At 39.5% G+C, this 6,253-nt stretch overlaps 1 pseudogene; it reads right to left on the bottom strand.

Annotated features, from left to right (window-relative positions):
- Positions 1 to 4,283: 4,283 nt before the first annotated feature.
- LOC145114269 (inorganic phosphate transporter 1-4 pseudogene) lies at positions 4,284 to 5,887 on the bottom strand (annotated as a pseudogene).
- Positions 5,888 to 6,253: the final 366 nt, after the last annotated feature.

Raw genomic sequence — 6,253 nt, 5'->3', positions numbered from 1 at the left:
TTCAAAAGAAAATTTTCATTTTTAATAAACCAAATATTCGCCACAAACCATAAAATCCCCAAATACAATTGTTTTCAATTTAGTAACAATAACAATTTTATTCCAAAACATCAGAGTGTCCCATAAACGGCTAAGAGAGAGTGCACGTCGCGCCATCAAGCCTTGCCCTTGCCCTTGGGCTCAGATGTACCTGAAACAAATCCACAAACTGTAAGCTAATGATTAGTGAGTCCCCCAGATCATACCCCACACACAATCCACATAACACATATCATATTAGCTATAAAAGCTATATATATTACATAAGTCGTGCATACTAACATATAAGGATGTTGTGGGCTCCTCCCAGGGTCTTATATCTTCATGCCGTGGGCTCCCCCATGGTCTTTACCTCGGAATGCCACGGGCTCCCCCACGTGGTCTTATATCTAACTGGCATGGGCTCCCCCCGGGGTCTTCCGTGCAATAACATAATAATCAACTAGCATATCATATATCACAGAAGTATCCATGCAATAACATAATAATCAAGTAGCATATCATATATCATAGAAGTATCTATCATACTACATAACTCATACATAAACATATAAGGATGTCGTGGACTCCCTCAAGGGTCTTACTCCAATGTGCCATTGGCTCCCCCACATGGTCTTATATCCGACTGCTACAGGCTCCCCCCGGGATCTTCCATGCAAATATCATATAATCACTAGCATACCACTTAGCATAAAGCTAAATATCATACCACATATCTCTACTACAACTAGTGTACCACATATCATAAAATGGGCCGGCCTTGGTGCCGTAGACCCATTGGTATGCTGAGAAGACTCACTTCTCGAATGCTGAACTGACAAGCTAAGATCAGATATATCCCACGCGCTGCTCCAACTCAACTGCCTATAATCATCATATGATTAACTTGTCACAATTCCAAAATACCATAATTATCCTGAAAGTCAACCCTGGTCAAAGTCAAGGTCAACAGTCAAGGTCAACAGTCCATGTTGACCTCAACTCGTCGAGTGCATCCAACAACTCGTCGAGTTAACTGAATAATCCTTCAACTCGCCGAGTTACCTATGTAACTCGTCGAGTTCCTCCCGAGTCCATTCCACTGAATCCCGAGTCAACTCGCCGAGTCATCCTAGTGACTCGTTGAGTTCATCAAATGTCCAGAAACCTAAAGTCCTATCAGACCAAAACCCTAATCCTTCACTGCACTCAATCAGAAACTCGAAAACGGGCAACCCTACCCCGACTCGTCGAGTCAACTAAGGGACTCGACGAGTTCCTCCAGTCCCTTTTATGTTCAGCCCTTTTTATTGGGATATAAGGTCCCAAACTTCAGATCTAACCTCCCCTAGTGCAGATACCACGTAAAGTTGCAAACTTTACGTGCATGCAAGGTCCTCCAAGGCTATAAAATCAAAACTAAGCTTCTTACAAGGTTTTAGTGCATGGAAAGTGGCTAAGCTGTACAAAGTGAGCAACTTTATGTCATTGGGGACCTAGAGAGGTCCAGATCTGGAACATATCCTTGTGATAAGTCCAGATCCGAGTTTGACCCCATTTTGCTCCCAAAAGTGACCACATCCTTCCATGAAATGAGATCTAAGAAATACAGATCAAGGTGGTAACTTTTTACCTCTAAATGGATGGTCACAACCAGTAGATGCTGGATCCCAAGCTTTCTCCTCTCTTCAAGCTCCTCTACCTTCAAGTTTCCTTCTTCAAAGACACAAGTTTCACTCTCTAAGGCTCACACACACTCAAAGAAGCTCAAATATGCGGCTAGGGTTTCTTTCTGGGTTGTAAGGACAATGAGGGAGGCTACAAATGAGCCATAAGTCCTTTAAATAGGGTGCAAACCCCTGAAAATTAGGGTTTCTCTCTACAGCGCCTACTCGTCGAGTCGGGGCCATTCGACTCGTCGAGTAGAATCCAAATCCCGCGTCCTCATAATAGTCTCTACTCGACGAATTGGAGCACCCCAACTCGCCGAGTCCATGCACAAAACCCTAAAACTTAGATAAATTAAATAATACCTGGAACAGGTGTTACAAAATTACATTAAAAAACATTACGTTAAAATTAAAAATTATATTAAAACTTAAAAATTGGAAACCTGCTAGTCCTCATCGTTGTGGTCATGTTGCCTCGTGTAAATATGCTCTGTAAAATCTGTTGGCGTAGATTGTTGTGCGTTTCTGAATTATGTATTTCCAAAATTGTTGTGTGTTTCTTGAGTTTTGTATTTCTAAAATTATTTTGTATAACGAGATAAAATGAATGTTTGTAGTGTAAGATTTAAGTCGTATAAATGGTATTTATAGGGTTGGATTTTTTTAATCCCAAACGGTCAAAAGATAGTTGTCATTTCCTTTCTTCCTTGTAAAGCCTCATAGAAGCTTAAGGCCACAACACAATTATGATGCATGAGGGTGGTATTCAACCTTGACTCACATATGCCAAGTCACCTTACGCTTGAATAAGGTACCCACTCCATTTAACCTAATGTAAGTAAGTTTTTTTTATCACTTATTTAAGAGGCCTACCAAATGGCTTCTAGCCCAGTTTTTTATCACTTATTTAAGAGGCCTACCAAATGGCTTCTAGCCCAGTGATATCAGGTGTTGTTCTCCCTCCTTAAGGTTGAAGGTTCAAGTCTCGTCTGATACATAGGTGGATTTAGGAGTAGTTTAGGATTAGATTATATTTGTCATTAAAAAAAAAGAGGCCTATCATCATTGTTTTTATTATTTTTCTTGTTTTGTGTATAAATTATTTAGTATTTAGTAACAATTACACATAAAAACTCTAACCTAAAGTTTGTAAATTAACAAAATTTAATAAAAAAAGTTTTAAATGAAAGACTCCCAACATAAAATAAGGTATTTTTATAAGCATTTTAAAAAAGAAAATGCTTTCTCAATGTACATTAACTATTTATCAAATTAAAAAAAGCAAACCAAAAAATTACTATTAATTTATCGATCCAACTAAACCCGTTGGTGGGTTGTTTTTGGATCCAACCTTGACCTGACAATATTTTTGGGCCCGGTACACCACCCTCCCCGTTGGTGGGTTGTTTTTGGATCCAACCTTGACCCGACAATATTTTTGGGCCCGGTACACCACCCTCCTGCTCAGGGCTGCACATTGGCGGTCCCATACCAGTCTTGGGTTGGTCTTGAAACAGTCCGGTCTTTTTCCGTACCAGTCCCCGTCGGCCTTTTTCTAGGCCGATCTTGTTTCGAACCGGTCTTTTTCGATCCGGTCTTGCGGTCTTTCTGTGCGTCTTTTTCGGTTCGATTTACGGATTTTTTCGGTTCGGTTTTGGTATTTTTCGATTCTTTTGTTTTGGTTTCAAGTTTTTTCCATTAACAAATATGTGATTAACATCAAAATGATAAATTAAGATTTATTAAAAATGATCATTTAAGTTTAATAAAAGAAAATATGAAATAAGATAGATAATTTCTGATTAGAAATTGTATAATTAACAAAAATGATATATTTAAAAAGTTTGGTTACCGATCTTTTTTTCCAAACTGGTCTCGTTCGGTCTCGGAACAGTCCGGTTTTTTTGAAACCGGTCTCATAATGGTCCGGTCTTTTTCGGATCGGTCCGGGACGGTATCGAGCCGGTCTTTTTCTGGTTTGGTCTTGTTTTAGACCGGTTCGGTATCAGTCTTTTTTTGGGTCCGGTCTGAGACCGGTCTTTTTGTTTGTCACTTTTTATGAAAAATCCCTATTCTAATAAATGAATAGTTTTAATCTCATTTTGACAAGTGTCACTCTAATACAACTCCTCATTAATATTATGTCATGTGTCATGTAAATATATTAGACAACTTATTTCAAAATTCAAATTTACATTTTCTAATTATATGTTAAATTTGAAGTCATAATAACTTTAAAATTTTGATATATATATCTTAATTAATAATTTATTTAAAATGACTTATTTAAAATAACTGATTAATAATTTTAAATTTTTATTATAAAAATTTAATTAATTTTATAACTGCACGGGTTATAAACCAGTAAAGCAATAAATAAGGAATAAATGTATCTCTAACAATCTTTTACTAAAAAATGGCCTAATTGCAATTTAGTTAAAAACCCACATCTTTGATTGGCATAATCCTGAAACAATCTTTACTAAAAAAGCAAAATACGAAAAAGAATCAAAGTCAGAATACAACATAGAAGTAAGCAAGACTATATATGAACCTTCACATCTAAAACCTACTAATAGAAGATTAAGGCCTTATTTACACTTCCCCAACATTGGGTTGTTGTTCTTCGTTCTCCCCTGACATTTCCTCGAGTGACTTCCCTTTCGATTCTGGTACCAAAAGCGTGCATAAAGTTCCCAAAAAATTGATCACACCCAACACTATCAGCGCGTTCTTCACACCAATTCCCGCCGGATATCCTGCATCAGCCTTTGTCGGATCTTGATTCTGAGCCAGGTACAAGAACCCGAAAGCACCCACGATTTCACCGAGTTTGCCTGATGCAGCTGAGATCCCATGGCAAGTTGACCGCAGCCTCGCCGGAAAGATCTCCGCAGGGACGACGAATGTGGTGGCATTTGGCCCGAAGTTGGCGAAAAAGAAGGTTAACGAATACATCACCACGAATCCGATGTTTCCTGGTTGAATCCAGTGGTTGTAAGGGAATGCCAATGCAAACATGAAGATTGTCATCATTGAGAATCCGAGTAGCTGGATTTTGAAACGTCCCATCTTGTCGATCAAAAAAACCGTGAACCAGTATCCAGGTACAGTGCTGCATAACGCAATTAATGTTTGAGCTCTAGCAATTGTGTAAACTTCGTGAATGGCGTTCATCTTCTTTGCTGCCGGGATCCAACCAATGGCACTGAATATGTCCTTTTGGAATAAATTCTGACTGTAATACGCAATATCAAGTAAGAACCAGGTGCTTGTTGTTCCGAGCAAAGCCTTCCCGTATCGCCGGAGGAATTCCTTGCTGAAAAGACCAAAACTGTTGTTGGATCCCTCCACCACCTTATCCACCTTATCTTGTTCTGACTGAATCTCCATCTGCAACACTTTCGACATATCCATGGCAGCTTGATTAGCGTTTTTGGCTACCAGGGCGGTGTAACGGGCGGTTTCCGGCATCTTTGTTCTCCAGTAATAAGTCAAAATCGCTGGAACGGCTCCGACCATCAGAATAATGCGCCATACGTAATCGGCCTCCGGAACTGTGGACCCAATCGGATCAACCTCATACGACGGAGCTTTGAACTTGGCATCAAAAATCGAAGACAGAATAATAGCAAACACCCCGCCGCCTAAGATCCCAAAACCTTGCATTGCAAACACCGCGGCTATGAAACCTCCTCGTGTTTTCTTATTTGAATACTCCGACATGATGGTGGCAGAGAGTGGGTAATCACCACCGATCCCGAATCCAAGCCAGAAACGGAAGAAGCAAAGAGTAGACATTACCATCTTGGGATTACTACCGAATGACAACCCCGAAGCTATCGAACAGACACACATGAGCATGAGTGTAATGCCATAGACCTTCTTCCTTCCTAGTTTATCACCGAGCCATCCAAAAAAGAGTTGTCCGGCAAGGGTTCCGACTAGGGCAACACCATTCACGGCAGCAGACACATTCGGAGGTAAACTTCCGGGCTTCGAAGATCCTGGAGTGTGGTAGTAAATCCGGCCCAGCATCTTCAATTCGTCACCAAGGAGATGCAGAAAAGGTCGTAAGCATCCGTGAAAAACCCCATTCCGGCGATTATGATTGCAGTGAAATGGTACCATTGAGTTTTTGCTCCGTCAAGTTCATTAAGAACTTGTAAATTGCCATTTGATGCCATTGTTGAAGAAGGTTTCGATGTTTAGTCTTTCTTTCGCAGCAAGAAATTGTAAGTTTGCAAGTGCAGGACCTGCTTTAATCACAAGCAAACCAAGAACAGGAGAGGAAGAAAGAAAGCGGAATATCTCCAACAGAAATAACACCCATAAATATGTGAGTTAGATCATGCATTCTTTTCAAAATAAGAGAAAACAGTTAAAAGATTCATGCAAAACTAACGAGTTTGTACTAGCAAGCTAGTTTTTAATGCGTTTTGATACAATTCTTTTGATAACCCTAATAATTTTAACAACACGATACCATGCATATGACATAAATTTGATCAACATGAAAGAAAAACATAACTCATGTGTTTGGATGTTACTAAGATCTCTTAAAT

This window comes from Lactuca virosa, chromosome 5 (assembly GCF_052849685.1).
Source record: "Lactuca virosa cultivar CGN04683 chromosome 5, Lactuca_virosa_CGN04683_v6, whole genome shotgun sequence".
In the NCBI taxonomy this organism is placed as follows: Eukaryota; Viridiplantae; Streptophyta; class Magnoliopsida; order Asterales; family Asteraceae; genus Lactuca; species Lactuca virosa.
Note: the sequence above shows the minus strand (reverse complement) of the source record. Positions and strands in the feature narration are given on the sequence as shown.